This window comes from Lepidochelys kempii, chromosome 1, assembly GCF_965140285.1.
Source record: "Lepidochelys kempii isolate rLepKem1 chromosome 1, rLepKem1.hap1, whole genome shotgun sequence".
NCBI lineage: Eukaryota > Metazoa > Chordata > Testudines > Cheloniidae > Lepidochelys > Lepidochelys kempii.
The window spans coordinates 327,105,725-327,121,110 of record NC_136380.1 but is presented as its reverse complement, the minus strand read 5'-3'; the positions used below and the strand labels follow the sequence as shown (position 1 = coordinate 327,121,110).

General features: G+C 38.0%; 1 protein-coding gene across 4 annotated transcripts in view; it reads left to right on the top strand.

Annotated features, from left to right (window-relative positions):
- Window positions 1-38: 38 nt before the first annotated feature.
- KMT2E (lysine methyltransferase 2E (inactive)) overlaps window positions 39-15,386 on the top strand; it is a 119,006-nt gene continuing 103,658 nt past the window's right edge. For 2 of the 4 annotated variants that reach the window (XM_073328501.2, XM_073328502.2), the window contains exon 1: window positions 40-778. The gene's annotated coding sequence lies outside the window, so the exon portion shown is untranslated. Of the gene's footprint in view, window positions 779-15,386 lie in introns of all 4 variants that reach the window. The other 2 variants (XM_073328500.2, XM_073328498.2) reach the window with 2 other exon arrangements.

Genomic DNA, 15,386 nt, shown 5'->3' with positions numbered 1-15,386 from the left:
CCGAGGCTCACCAGAGGTCAGAGGGTAGGCTGGCGCAGGTGGTAGGCTGAAGACAGGTTTCGGTGTCTGCGTCCCTGCGGAAGACAAGGTCTCGCTCCGCGCTTTAGGTCCTCCGCAGCATCATTTTGGGCCCGAGCCCCCCCACCGCCAGTGGACTCCGCTGCACGATCGCCCCGAGCCTCCACCCAGACACAGTTCTCTCGCCCTTGCCGTTCCCTAGGCTGCCCCTTTCGAGCATTTTTCGATCGAGGTCGCGCTCCCTGGCCCCGGCCGTCGAACAATTTAATATCGTGAGGAAACCCCCTTTGTGAAATGGACATAGCACGAGGGAGGACTTAACGGACAGACTGCGCTCCAGCCCACAAGCAAAATGGCGACCGTTTGGCTTCGCCCTGGTAACCTTGCCCCTGCCGGGCGGGACGGGTAAGCCCCGTGCAGTGGGAGGGAGGGGAGAGCGGAGGACGCCATTTTCCCAGAGAGAGGCAGTGACATAGAGGGAGCGTAGGAGGCTGAGAGGAGGGAGACGGGAGCAGCAGCGGCAGCGGGGTTTGTACACGGGTCCCAAGGCAAAGGCGCTGCCGAGCTGGTCCCTGCAGGGTTCTGAGTACCGAGCCGGTCTGGGGGACCCCTCTGCTCACTCCTCTTTACCAGAGCCAGCTAAGGGCTGCGTCCTGCCCAGGCTAGGGATATCCGCAGTGGGGCCGTTGCATTGTTTTGGTTGGGATAGGAAAGGGACTCAGCTAAGGGGGAGCTGCTGCCTGGCCTGTGATCATTACAGGTGAGTCTCCTGTTATGATTATCATTCCTGCCGAGGGGGAAGGAGGGTTCCTAGTAAGAGTTAAAACGTTAGGGAGGCATCGCTTTACATCTGGGAGGGGTGGGGTGTGAGGTCCGCTCCCCCCTGAACCGTGCATGATTCTGTATAAATTGCTTTGGGTTGTGTTCCATGTTCTATGGGTTGGTTTTAAAATGAAAGGGAGTCGTTATATCTTGTGAATATGGCGGGTTACTGTGACTGGAGGCGCCGAGGGGATTTTTTTTTTGGCAGTTATGCCGGATTTATGCATTATGATTAAAACCAAACAAACCCAAGAGGGGCTATTATGTGACATACAACATAAATTTCTGTAGACCCAGCGTTTAAGAGCAGGCATTTGTAACAGTATGATTGCGTATTGGGTTGTATGTATGAAGCTTAGGAAATAGTCTCCCTTATCCTGCATATTTTTGTTTTGTGATGCTAAAATGGCTCGTTATAGGCCTAATCTCTCTCCCTTCCACACCCCCATCTCCCTCCCTCTCTCCCTCCCTCCCTTTTAACATCTCTTCTGTGGTGTAACCTGGTCAAACGGAAAACAGTTCTAAAGAGTTTCTGTGTCAATTTAAAAGGGGATGATTCTCCCCACCCCCTTTGTAGCGACGGTAAGGAGCCTAAGGTATATTTAAAATACTCATCTTCGCCTCCTTGTTTTAGTTTTTATATCTGGCATTCCTGTTTCCTTGTGTGGCACATCTAAATCTTTTTTTTTTTTAATTAAAAGGCATTAGTGGAGTAGACCCTACTGCTGCAGATGTAGGGGAGGAGAAACAAACGGTCCACTGTGTAGTACTAAATAGGGGAGAAGAAATATAAGTAGTCCGATTAGAAAGGTTCTGTATTCCTTTATATTCAGTCATTTAGGAATGTCCGGTAGTTAAAAGCCCTGAGGTTCCTAAAATTGTATACACTACATTTGATTAAAGTCGAACTTAAGAATGTTTAGCCTTAGTTTATGTACATCATACTAAAGGGATTAGTAACGAAAAGGCTTTTTTGTTTTTTGAGACCTACCTCAGTGAACTGAAAGAGATGGCTATGACCATAGGTAGGATACCTAAATACTTGACCATAAACATTGTACTTTTTAAGTTACTTATGGTAAATGTGGAGTAAAAATTGTAATTTCCCTCTTTTGTCCTTTAGAGATTCTAAAAATGGCGGCCCCAGGCTGATGTTGTGGTAATCTAATCAGCTCGGGTCCTCCACACCCCATGCAGTGCGTTTGTCTGCAGCACATTACTGGCTTGTTATGTTTAAATGAAAGGCTGTTTTCTTCAAATCATGTACAAAACATGTCTTGATTTTCTATGAATAAAATGCTGTATCCCAGCTGATTAATTTTACTGGTTATGTGTGTGAAAGGCAAACGAACGAGACCACTCTCACCGGTGGGGGTGGGGGAGACGATGGACTCAAGTAGCTTCTTGGGGGGGGTGTTTGTATCTTGTGTGATGTGATATGCATGCCATATTAATCTCTTCACTTTTGTTTTAATAATGTTTTGGAATAATTCCTATATCCATGCTAGTTAATCTAGATATGTATCGCAATACGTCTGTTACTAACACAAGGACCAGTAATACTTAGGATTATTTTAATCTTTTGTCTTTTTTTTATAACTAAATTCTTAGTCATTGCTTTTGTGAATGTCAGGTTAATCTTTGACAGAATACTTTTTTTTACTGGAGATGGTGGTGGTAGTTTGGGAATACTAGTTTAACATTTTGATGTTACTGTTCAAGGAATTATCCAGACAAGATTAAAACCTGTTACTTTGCTTCTTCAGATGTAAGGCTTTCTTGCCCATGTGTAATTTTTCAGCATACGAATCTTTTTTTGTTGTTAACTCATTAAATATATATAGTGTAAAGTGTAAAAACTCTCATACTGTACATAAACATTTAAGTGAAACTACAGTACCTAGTCTTTCTTTCTTCCTGTCCCAAATGACATATGAACCTTTTAGTATCATCATAAAGAAGATGGGGGGAGGGGAGGTGGAGAAGCAAGGAAGCATTCTTTTAGTAGTTGATATATTGAATGCAAAATTGAAAGCCACAAATCTCAGGAAACTTGTCATGTTTTTAGTATGTTAAACTAAGATTACAAAAGGTAAATAGAAATTTGTAAATTCAAACTCCTGCTGTCTCTACTTTAATGAGATGCAAGTTCCCATTTTAGTATATTACTGGAACCTTCTGGATTTTAAGAGCCAAATGTGAAATACTATTCCAGTAGCAAACCATTTTTCAGTGCATGAATAATTTTAACTTTACGAATATTACTTTGCACTGCTATGGAAGAATAGATAATTTGTTCTTTATATCTGTATCAGCTAAGCAATAAGACTTTGAAGGTATGCATTAACAGCACTGCAAGGCATACCTTGTGTGTGGTGAGGCCAAAGGCTTGAGTGACTTAAACCACACAAGTAGTGCATTAATAGGACAGGGCATGCATTACTGGTCCAACATATTGCTATAATATGAATTTTTAAAATTTAAATCCATATATTATTTCACTCAGTTATATATTTTTAATAATTTGTGGATGGCTAAAGGGTCTGTGGTAAACTTATGGGGTTTTCTTGATTAGAATTCTGGTAATTTCCATAGGTTTCTGTTTTTGATTCTGTTGTCTACATTTCTAATGCTAATAGGATTTGTGTGCAAATATCAAGAAGCAAAGGGGTATATCTTGCCCCTTTAGGTGGTAATTTCAATATGACTGGGGTCACAAAAGCAGAATCTGAGGTATACGCTGCAACACTTGGTTTAAAACAAACAATATCCTATACCTTAAAGGTGATATGAAAATCGTCTGTTGTCTAAGTAACATCTTTACCACTAGACTTCCTTGGAAATCAGAAGGTCTTTCTTGGTGACCTTGTGTGAGTCACTTTACCTTTCTCTGTTTCTCCATCTGTAAAATGGGGTTGGTAATACTTTACCTCACAAGGTGCTTTAAGGCTAAATTCATTAATGTTTTTGAGGAGCTTGGATATTATTATGAGGATGATTAACACAGTAAAATCTATAAATAAATCCAGCAAATTTTAAATTTAAAAAATTGTCCATGAGACTTAGTTTGAAATCTCAACATTTCTGACACTCTGTTTTAAGGTCCAATGTGTTTCCAAATGTCAGACTTAATATCTGGGTAGTCCCTCAGTAATCTGGGCTCCAAGTACTAAAACCATCTATATATTTTTGGTCATCTGCATTTGGAATGACTTTAGTGATCTGGGAAATACCTTAGGATACCACGGTATGCATCCGATGAAGTGAGCTGTAGCTCACGAAAGCTCATGCTCAAATAAATTGGTTAGTCTCTAAGGTGCCACAAGTACTCCTTTTCTTTTTGCGAAGACAGACTAACACAGCTGTTACTCTGAAACCAGAGAAAAATATTGGGGATGGTAAATACTTTTTTAGCATATTTGCATGAGAGTACTAGGACTCAGATTATTTCTCTGGATTAGATTTCTGTGGTTTAGTTTTCCTGTGTGTATAATTGGTTTAATATTTTGTTGAGGATTGATTGATGTTTATTAAGTACTTTGATAGCTTCTTATTTGTTAAACTAAACTTTCATTGGAATCTTACTGGCAATTTTTTTTATTAAAAGGTACATTGTTTTTAGTTGGGACTTTGAGAAACAGCAAGAATATAGAAATTTGACTTCAAAATTTTAGATTCCTTAAAGGTCTGCAGGATTATCCTTAGAGCCCCAGTCCCCAAGGACTTAAGCACATGCTTAACTTTGTCTAATATGACTTCAGTAGGATTAATTGAAGAGCATAAAGCAGTGGTGGGCAACCTGTGGTCCATGGGCCACACGCGGCCCATTAGGGTAATCCCCTGGCAGACAGCGAGACAGTTTGTTTACATTGACTGTCCGCAGGCACGGCCACTCGCAGCTTCCAGTGGCCACGGTTCACCATTCCCGGTCAATGGGAGCTGCGGGAAGCGACGCAGGCCATGAGGATATGCTGGCTTCCTGATTTTTGTGACATCAACACATTTATTTATATTTGTTTATAAATCTCTCAAAAGCAAATTCCGTTGGGACTGTGACCCAGGAACAGGTAGTGCATTTAAACAACCACGATACAGATACAGTAAGTCAGAATTGATATTAGGATTGAAAGTATATCTTCAGTTTTATAGGGATGTCCTACCTATGTGGCCTTCAGTTGAATTCTGAATACATCTCTTAAGAATCTGTATTTATGTTTTCCATAGTTTGAAAGCTAAAACTTTAACTTCACTGAGAAGCAGGTTTCTCTCTAATTACAATTATTTATGTATTATTTTGTTTCTATTCTTATCAGACACAAGCTAAAAATTTAAATGAAAGTTAATCCTGCCTCCTAAAATAATATTTAATTGTCTCTTGCACAAGATTTTGGACCCTCTTCATACTACAAAGGAAGAAATTGTAATTTTGCTGTAATTTCCCAAGATGAAACTCTGCTAATGCTGTCTTTGTAGTCTTGTTAAAATGGAGTATAGCAACAGTTTCTAAAAAACGTATATGTAAATGCTGCTGGACTTTTGTATATTAGCCACTAGAAATTTGTGAGATCACTGAAATTTTTCTTTCAAATTTCATAAAGATTGTTGTGCTGGTAGACAATTACTCAGATAAATTTATAGAACTGTCCATAAAGATGAACTTTTACTATTATATAATACATTTTAAGGATCACTGTGAGCCTTAAGTAGAGACTGCAGTTTATTCTACTAAATGATAACTTATTATTTGTCAGATATCTGGTTACTTTACTGTTTCTCTTTCTTTAATTAAGCCTCACTGCCAAAATATCAATGCCTTGGATCCCTTTATTCAAAGGACTAGGAATATTTTAAATAGCTCAAGTTTGTAAGGTGTTCCAACATATTAACTTTTTTTTCCTTAAAATTTTCTAACTTAACAAGTTTTAGAAATATTATGCTGGATGTAATTGACAATTTTGTTAACTTTCATTATGTCTTCACTAGTCAGTGGAAGATTACTCCTCAACTAGTAGGTGTGGTTATAATAGGGCCATGTTTAGAGCCATCTGTCTGTTACATCAGGCAATTGGTATTCTTTGCCTAGACAGCTGATCATGTCTTAAGAGTTGGTTTGAGAGACTCTTTAAATGGTGTGAAAATATTTTTCACAGTAGATATATTTATTTTGAATTGAGGATCAGTTATCTAGTTGGGGTGGTTCAATTTTAAGTATAAACTTTAAGCAAACTGATAAAACCCCACTTCTGAGATTTTTTAATAATTATGCAAATTCAAAAAAAAATTAAAAATAGAAACTGGAAATGTTTCCTCCCTCAAGGGATTTTTTTTTTTTAAGTCATTCACTTCCTGTCCCTGCTGTTTGCTCTCATTCACTTCCAAGTAGCTGTTGTGCTTGACTTAGGAAGTTTTCTGCATGTTTGTGTTTGCATCCAACAAAGATACCGAGTAGTCAAAAGTCACAACTCCTGCCTGTGTCATTTGGAAATGAATGTTAAAACCATCATGGGCTAATGCTACAACAGAGGTCAGCTCAGAATTATGCTGTCACAATTTGAAAAACAAACAAACAAAAAAACCCTATAAAAATTAACTTTTCTTCCTAAGAAGAGAAAGCACCAAGCTACCAAAATAAATAGAAATTAGAGTCCCTAAATATAACATAATTGCAAATTGAGTAATTTAGTTTTGGATGGACATTGCAACTGAAAATGTTAGTGATCAGTGCAATGTCTTGAAAATGAGAACTGTAGTTTGAAGGGGATTGAAAATGCTTAAATTCTGTGTGCTGTGACTTTCTTGAACGTGGCTGAAAGAACTCTTGGGATTAAAACATGTAACAATATGTATAATGATATTATAACCAAGAAATCTAGCCCAGATTGGTTTTTTTGTATTTATACAAAAACAGTATTTATATAAAACAGTATTTTTTGTATTTATAGAGAGGAAACTGCCAACACTGAGGAAAAATTAAAAATTCCGATTTATTTTAAGGTTTAAAACTTCCAGTCTTCCTGGGTTTGGATTCCCAGACTAAAACGTAAGGAGATCAGACCTTCTTCCAATTCCTGCAGGTTTTCCCAAGACACAAGTGGAAGCTCTAATCCAGCATCTATTCAGACTAAATGCAACATATGGAAGTGGGGTGAAAACTACATGTGTGGGAATCCTATATCAGTGGAAAAAAATTAGAATAAAATAGAAGAGTTTAGCTGAAAGGTCAGTCTTTGACTCAAATGAAATAATTTATCCTCTGTGTATTACAAATTTGTAATACCAAGTGGAACAAAAACTACACCAGAATCTCTCGATACCTGAGAGTTTTTTCCATGCTATTTATCAACTGAGAGTTGTAATTGTATCTGGTGAAGGCAGTAAAACATTTGGTATGCTTTTGTCTCAGTTATAGGAAATACATGGTTAAAGTTTATTACTTACTTCTGCCTATAATAAAATAATGCAAAACAACCCACCCCTGATTTAAATACCGCATTCAGAACTCAGATTCGGAATATGTTTCTTGAAAGATTTGTTATAATCAAGAATTTTCAGTGGATGAACCAGTGATAAGTAAACTGTCACACATCAAAGAAAATCAATCCATAGCTTGCCACCCCACTAGATGAGATGTGCTTATTGAATATTGATTACACATAAATGCAGAAATACTCTACTTATTTGAAATGCTCTTTGTGAATTTTGATGGTGTTATATGGTAATGAACTTTGAGATCTATGGAAGCTTTGACTCTGTAGTACACTTTCATAGAGAATAGTTTTATTAACATCTTTAAAATATCCCACTGTAATCTACTGCTTAATAAGTATGTCAGATCATATGTTTGGAAGGAAACAACTGGTAGGAAGAACGATTTAGGAAAACAAGTTTTGTTCTACTGTGTCACTCTTTTACTAATTTTGTTAGCTTGATGTGTCCTATGAGGTCTTACCTAAAAGCATTTTGCATGTAACAGTAATAGTTATGATACAGAATTATTGTGAATGAGGTGACAGTCACTGTTTAATACAAACCAACCAGTATTTCCTGTAAACTGATAAAGAACAAAATTTTGCAATGTCCATGCTAAAAGAATAAACTTTTCCACCATGCTTGTTGGTTTCCCCCCATTTTACCATCTTGGTTCTTGACTCTTTCTAAATGTCTGGTGTGACATGGATATAGATAGGCCCTCATCTAAGTAGCATTTTTCTCCTCCCTCAAGACAGGCAGCAAATTATTTTTTCCCTATTTTGTGTGGCTTTAGTAGTTACAGCAGCAGACGCTAGGTATTTGAGCATCATGTTCCCTGTCTCCTCCCCCCTTTTTTGTTTATGTAGAATAAGTGACTGTCAGAGCTCTGTCTCATTTCTCAGTCTGTTTACCCTTTTAATAATTGATTCTCTCTCATTTATCTCACATTAATTCCAAAATCCACATTAATTTTTATTTCCTCGCTACCATTCACTCTCTTCCTCTTGTATCTTTTCTCTTCCTAGCCTCCATGTTCTCTCACTTTCACTCAGATAGAAGGAGAGAAAAGGGGAAGCCCTGAAGGTTCTCTAGTGGACTTACAGAAGTATCTGGGAAAAGGGGGACACTGATCTCCTTCTACCACTCTGATCCCTTCTAGAAGGAAGCCAGTGGGGGCCTTTGGAGCACTCTCCATCCCTTCACCAGTAGGGTGAGGCCCAGTGGAGAGTAGCTTCCTTTTGTGTCAGGACTTAAGTTAATAGACAAAATTACTTCTGGATGGCATTTATACAGGAGTCTTTCTTTTCTCAACTATTTAGGGTTGGCGTAATCTATGTAATGAGCTGGAGCTCTTTGAGAGCTCCAGAGACCATTTTCAGATTGGACATTTGAGAGATGGAGACCTTATTGTTAGTTTTCCCTTGCACAAGAGTCTTAAATTCTCTGAAGGTGGCATTGAAATTGTGGCTTGCTGGTCCTCCATTCCAGATTTATTACTGCCTGCTGCTAGTGGATCGGTGGTTTTTCCAAGCCTGATGGAAACTCATCTTAAGTGTGGAGTTTAGTATTGTTAATATTACACCTTCTGATAATGTGGCTTTTGCATCTTCGAACCTCCATGTAAACAGTGGTGAAGTAGTTTCTGAATATAAGGACTCAGTTAAAGGGGAAACCAAGAAGAGCAGCTTTTTTCTGGGGCAGTTTGACTTTGCTAGTATTGAACATAATTTTTATTTATTCTGCTGCATATGGAGGGGTTTTGGTTTAGTTTTGTTTTTCTCCTGTGAAATTCCTCATTCTGGGGTGTCCTGGCTCCTTTATCTTTTCCTCCTTCTGTCCCTTATTTTCTGTTCCTCCTTTTTTTATTCATCCTTTGTTCTCCTTAGCCTCAGAAATTTGGAATGATGGGTGCTAGTCAGTTTCTTAGGTTACCATCGTGGGCTACCCAAGAGAGCCAGTTGGGGTCTAAGTCTGGACTAGCGGTAGTCTCTAAATTTGCACTGTTGGGACTTGGCTATGGTAAAGGATATTGTAGCACCTGGGAGTTGAATGTCCCCTTATAAACTCTTAACAGAATCCTTACTGTTTGAGGGCAGGAGCGCTTCCTTCGAGATCTGGCCAAAGGTAGTGTACTTCCTTAGTAACATCCAACATAAATGTTCATTCAGGGTACCTCGCTTAATTGTTCTACATATCATTGGAATATTCTACACGTGATCTAATCTCTATATTAATATTCCAAATAACCAGACTAGTGTTTATGGAAAACATATTCCTAATATTATATTCTGGACAATGATAAATGCTGTAGTGTAGCCACACCTAAAATTGCTTCTAATGAAGTTTTTCCTTTAGCATATGTTTTTTTTATACTTAACAAAATATTTTAAGGGTCGGGAATGAGAGTTTATAATATGATGGTGCTGCCACTACTATGACATTGAAGGAGGCCATGATAAAAATTGTTTCTGCTAATGAATACAAAACTATATATTAAAATGCTTAATGTGGAGGAAAAATAGGAAAATGTTCATTATCTATGTTCTTGTATGTTTAAAAAGTTTACCCAAAGAGAGAATTTTTAAATATTTGTGCTTAAAGTATGGTTTCTTTTCCCTTTGTGCAGGTGCTTGCTGCTCCCTCTCCTCACTTTCGGATGTTAATATAAGGCAGGGTTGGGTCTTCTTTCAGTTTTTTTTTTAAATGATTTGTGGCTTTTGGCTAAGTTGTGTTATGCTGAACACCAGCACTAACATTTAGTGTAGAATGGATTTCTTTTTTGCTAAATTTCATACCAACCTATAGAAAATATTATAAATAAATTGAGGGTGGGGGAAGTAACTTTCTGCCTTGGAAGCTTGTTCGCTCATGCTCAGGAGTGGGAGTAGGGACTGGATAACATGGAAAGAAATACACATCTTTTCCCGTGAAATTCGCCTTATTTCTTTTGATTTGTTCACATTCCCTAAAAATGAGTACATGTCCGTTTTCGTTTGTGCTCCTTGACAATTATACAAATAGACTACCTCCAGGAAATTACCACTCTGGTTACCTTAAAATTAACATTACTTTGGCAGTAGTTTTACCCATGGTTTTAGTTGTACATGTTAATTTCTTCTGAGCACACGTACAGAGAAAGAAGTATAATACATTCAAACATTCCATATACAATTTGCTTTTCCACAGTAATCACAAAATGCATAACGTAGCATAACAAAATTTTAGGAACAAATATTATTCTGAGCTGGAAAGACGTAAATTGTCTATTCAGCCTACCAAGTATGAGTAGATTCCTGTTCAGATGGTATTGATGCCAGGACTTAAATTAGGGAAGCAAAATTGTATTGTTGCTTATGTATAAGAACTAGTGAATTTTCTACTTGCAGCCCATACCTTTTCCCTTCCCTTTCTCAAATCTGCAATTAGAAATATGACTTTTTTCCCCTCCCCCCAGACTTTCATTCTGTATTGCTCAGGGAATACCTTCCAGTGATAGTGTATTGTGATTCCGTTTACATATACAATGTGAACTGCAGACAATCTTAATATGACTGGATCCCCAAGTTTTAAAACATTTAAAATATAATGGTCCTCTTTTTGCTGTATTTTACAGACACTTTAATTTGGAGAAGGTGGGTTTTTTTTATTTGTTGTTAGGCTGTATCAAAATTAGAGGCTCTTGCCTATCTTTCTATCTGCTTCATTTGCTTGTTGGATGCAAGTTAGATTTTATTCCTCAAGCTGTGGATTTATCAGTTATAGAATCATAGAAATATGGGTCTGAAAGGGACTTCGAGAGTTCATCCTGTCCATCCCTGCACACTGAAGTAGGGCCAAGTATATACCTAGACCATCTCAGAAAAGTGTTAGTCTAGCCCAGGGGTCTCAAACTCAATTTACCTGAGGGCCAGTGCCAGTCCACAGATCCTCTTAGCGGGCCAATAATGTCACTGAAGATGGTGTTCAGAAAAGAAAACCTTTATATTTTTTTATTTAGAATTTCTTAGAAATAATAAAGCTGTCATACAACTTTATACAATTCTTCGCCTACCAGAGAGTTTTTAGTGTTTGCCAGACACCTGGCAACGCTTCCGTTCTGTCAGCTTGTTGATGTTTGGCCTCAGTGACTGAGCAGTTGAAACCTTCAGGATTGCAGCAAGGTGTCCATCAGATAGTTGTGTTCGGAATTTTGACTTATTTATATTTATTGTGGGAAAAAGTGACATTGCCTCCATGGCTGACTCTGCCCTGCAACTAATGATGCTGCCTCTGCCCGGCGACTAGCGATGATATCTCTGTTCCTCTCCCCCAGGCAGTGGGAGTTGTGGGGGGCGTTGCCTGCAGCAGACAGAGCTGGCAACATGGCTGCATGGGTCTCTCCTCAGTGGGCTGCAGTGGGGAGGTTTTCAGGCTGTAGATGGCCTGCGGACCAGGACTTTGAGACCCTTGGTCTAGCCTATTCTGAAAAACCTCCAGTGATGGGGATTCCACAACCTCCCTTGGAAGCCTACTCCAGTACTTAACTATCCTTATATTTGGAAAGTTTTTCCTAATAGCTAACGTAAATCTCCCTTACTGCAGACTAACTCCATTACTTCCTCTCTTACTTTCAGTGGACCTGGAGAACAGTTTGATTACCATCATCTTTATAACAGCCCTTAGTATATTTGAAGTCTGTTACCAGGTTCACCCGTACCTCCCTCAGTCTTTGTTTTTCCTTAAGACTAAACATACCCTGTTTTTTTAGCTTTTCCTCATAGGTCAGGTTTTCTAATCCTTTTATCATTTTTATTGCTCTCCTGTGGACTTTCTCCAGTTTGTCTACCCTTGTTCTTAAAATATGGCGTCCAAAACTTGATATATTACTCCAGATGATGACTCACAAGTGCTGAGTAGAGTGGGACAAGTTATCTCCTGTGTCTTCCATGCCACACTGCTGTTAATACACCCCAGAATATTAGCCTTTTTCACCGTTACATCAAATTGTTGAATTGTTTTCAATTTTTGATCCACTATAACCCCCAGATCATTTTCAGTAGTACTGTCACCTAGCTAGTCATTCCCCTATTTGTAGTTATGCTTTTGATTTTTTTCATTCCTAAATGTAGTGCTTTGCAGTTTATTGCTTTGCTCTTTATTGAATTTCATCTTGTTGATTTCTGACCAGTTTTCAATTTGTCAAGGTTGTTTTGAATTCTAATCTTGTCTTCCAAGGTACTAGCAACTCCTCCCAGCTTGGTGTCATGCACAGATTTTATAAGCATGCTCTCCACTGTGTTCTCCAGGTGATTAATGAAACTATTGAATAGTACCAGACCCAGGATGGACCCTGCAGGACTCCCTAGCTACGTCCCTCCAGTTTAACAGCAAATCACTGATTATAACTCTTTGAGTGTGGTTTTCAACCACTTGTGCATGCACGTTATAATAATTTCAGCTAGGTGACATTTCCCTACTTTGTTTCTGAGCACGTCATGTAGGATTGTGTTAAACGGCTTACTGAAATCAAGATATATCACATCTACTGATTCCCTCTTCATCCACTAGACTAGAAACCCTTTCAAAAAAGCGGTAAGGTTGGGTTGGCATGATTTGTTGTTGACACATCCATGTTGGCTATTACTTATCACTCTGGTATCCTTTAGGGGCTTACAAATTTATTGATAATTTGTTCCAGTATTTTTCCAGTAATCAAAGTTAGGCTGACAGGTCCGTGGTTCCCCAGGTCCTTTTTGTTCTCCTTTTTAAGGACTGATGCTAAGTTTGCCCATCTCCTGTCTGGTCCTCCATGAGTTCTCGAAGATAATCACTCATAGTTCCAAGATTGCTTCAGTGAGTTCCTTAAGTATCCAAGGGTGAATTTTGTCAGTTCCTGCTGACTTGTATACAACTAAGTTATCTAAATGTTGTCTAGCCTGTTCTTGCTATATTAAGTTGTGTGTTCCTTCCCTCTTGTTAATATTAATTATGTTAAGCATCTGGTCACAACCTTTTAAAACCTTTTAATGTGACCTTTTTTACTACATGTAGTTTCACCATTTGGAACATAGCATGTGCAAGTCATAAATTTTTTTTTTTTTTATTGTGGCAAAATATCCTCAGTTTTTTTGGACATGAGTTACATAATCACAGTATCTGTTTGTGGTGATTTACAAACAGTCTGGTAATAGTTACATGTGATTTCAATTAAGTTTGCCAAGAATGGAGTTTCTTCCAGCCCAAGGCCAACCATGTTGTTCTCCAACTCAAGTCTTTATAGCTCTGTGTTTTAGAAGCCCAGTGTATGGTCGGAAGTCCAGTCTTCTACAAGGCAAATGAAAGTGTTACCAACTTGCTATTTAAAAATGACCTGCAAAAGAGAAAATAATTTGGCTTTTCCCCTCTTCTTTATGATGTATGAATAAGCAGAAGGTTTGAAAGCTTTTCTGTTTCTGCTTCATTTTTACATTAGATATTCAGGTCTTGCAAACTATTCTTGAAAACTATGGTTGGATAAAGAACTATAAATTTTATGATATGCTAAAGATGTGAAACATTAATTTTATTCAGGCTATTTAAAGCTGTAAACTTCTATTCAAGACACATGATGCAGAAACTCTTTTTAAGGACTAAGTATTACAGCTCCTTTAAGTACTAGAAGAATCAATAGCTGGAAGTTAAAACTGGGCAAATCAAAATAACTCACATTTTTTTAAGAGTGAAGGTGATTAACTAATGGAACAAACTGCTAAGGGAAGTGGTGGTTTTTCCATCTCTTAAAGCCTTCAGATCAAGACCGGATGTCTTTCTGGAAGATATGTTTTAGTCAGACACAAGTTATTGGACTCAACATGAGAGTAAATGGTTGAAATTTGATGGCCTACGTTGTATGCGAGGTCAGGTTGATTCATGTAGTAATCCCTTCTGGCCTTAAAATCTATGAAGAGAGAGAGTTGAAAAAGTTCCCAGTGTATATCTATGTCATTCAGAGTCCTCCAACAAAAAAACATGGAAGGAGAAGACTTAACATTCCTATTTTTAAGGACTTGCTTACATGAGAAAATTATAGTGATTTAGAAACTGATATAGCTAAATCAGTGCAACTTCCTTCTGTGAAAACTCTTATTTAGAATTGAGTGCCTTACGTCATCTATAAATAGGTAGGAAATACCTCAAAACCTCAAACTATTATTCTTCATTAAAAAAATGGATTAAAGTTGATGTTCCTTTGAGTGTACAACGAGGTATTTCCCCCTCTGAAGTTTGATTATGTTGGGGGCCGGGGGAAGCTGTGAAACGGCCTATACAAAGTGCTGTTAAATGCACTAAGTCAAATGTAAAAATAGACTTCGTTAATTTTTTCAGTTACAGTCATGTGTATGAGGTGACTGTACTGTTTATTTCCTTTTAAGGTCTCCATACACTACGCCAAAAAAAAAATAAATAAAAATCACTGGTACTACCAACACTTGTCACCGTCATTTCTAAAAACCCTTATATTCTCATACGCAAATGAGAGTCCAGGTATTGCAACATATAGAGTGCACTAACTTGAGCAAGTTTTTACACCACTCGTACTGGTACGTCCTACAGAGATAAATTGCTAGTGTAAATTGGAAACCTCACAGGTTGCAGTCTCACCAGTATAGCAGGTTCTCCTTGACTTCAGCTCTGCTTTTGAAACACCATGCATAATAAATGACACAATGAAATAAAAATATTTTAATTTTTATTAGAAAAAGAGTAACAATACAAATCTAGTGAACATCAAAACGGACATCAATAGGAACCTGTCTTCTGCTACTTTACAACAAAATCTAAGTAAAGTTAGAACACTAACTTCATTACCATTTAAAAAAAACTTACATTGAAAATCTAAGATGACTGAGATGCATTACCCATGCATTGGACACCTGAAAGATGGTTGGTGGGAGGGAAATTAAGGAACATTATTGAAATGCCATAAGAACACAAACCAGAAAGTGCCCTCCTTCCACCCACCCCCAAAAAGAAAATCTGGTATCTCAGACTTACTACCCCATAGATGTTCCACCCACCACTCGCCTTCTGAGGGGCAGGAACATGCCTCTTTTAAT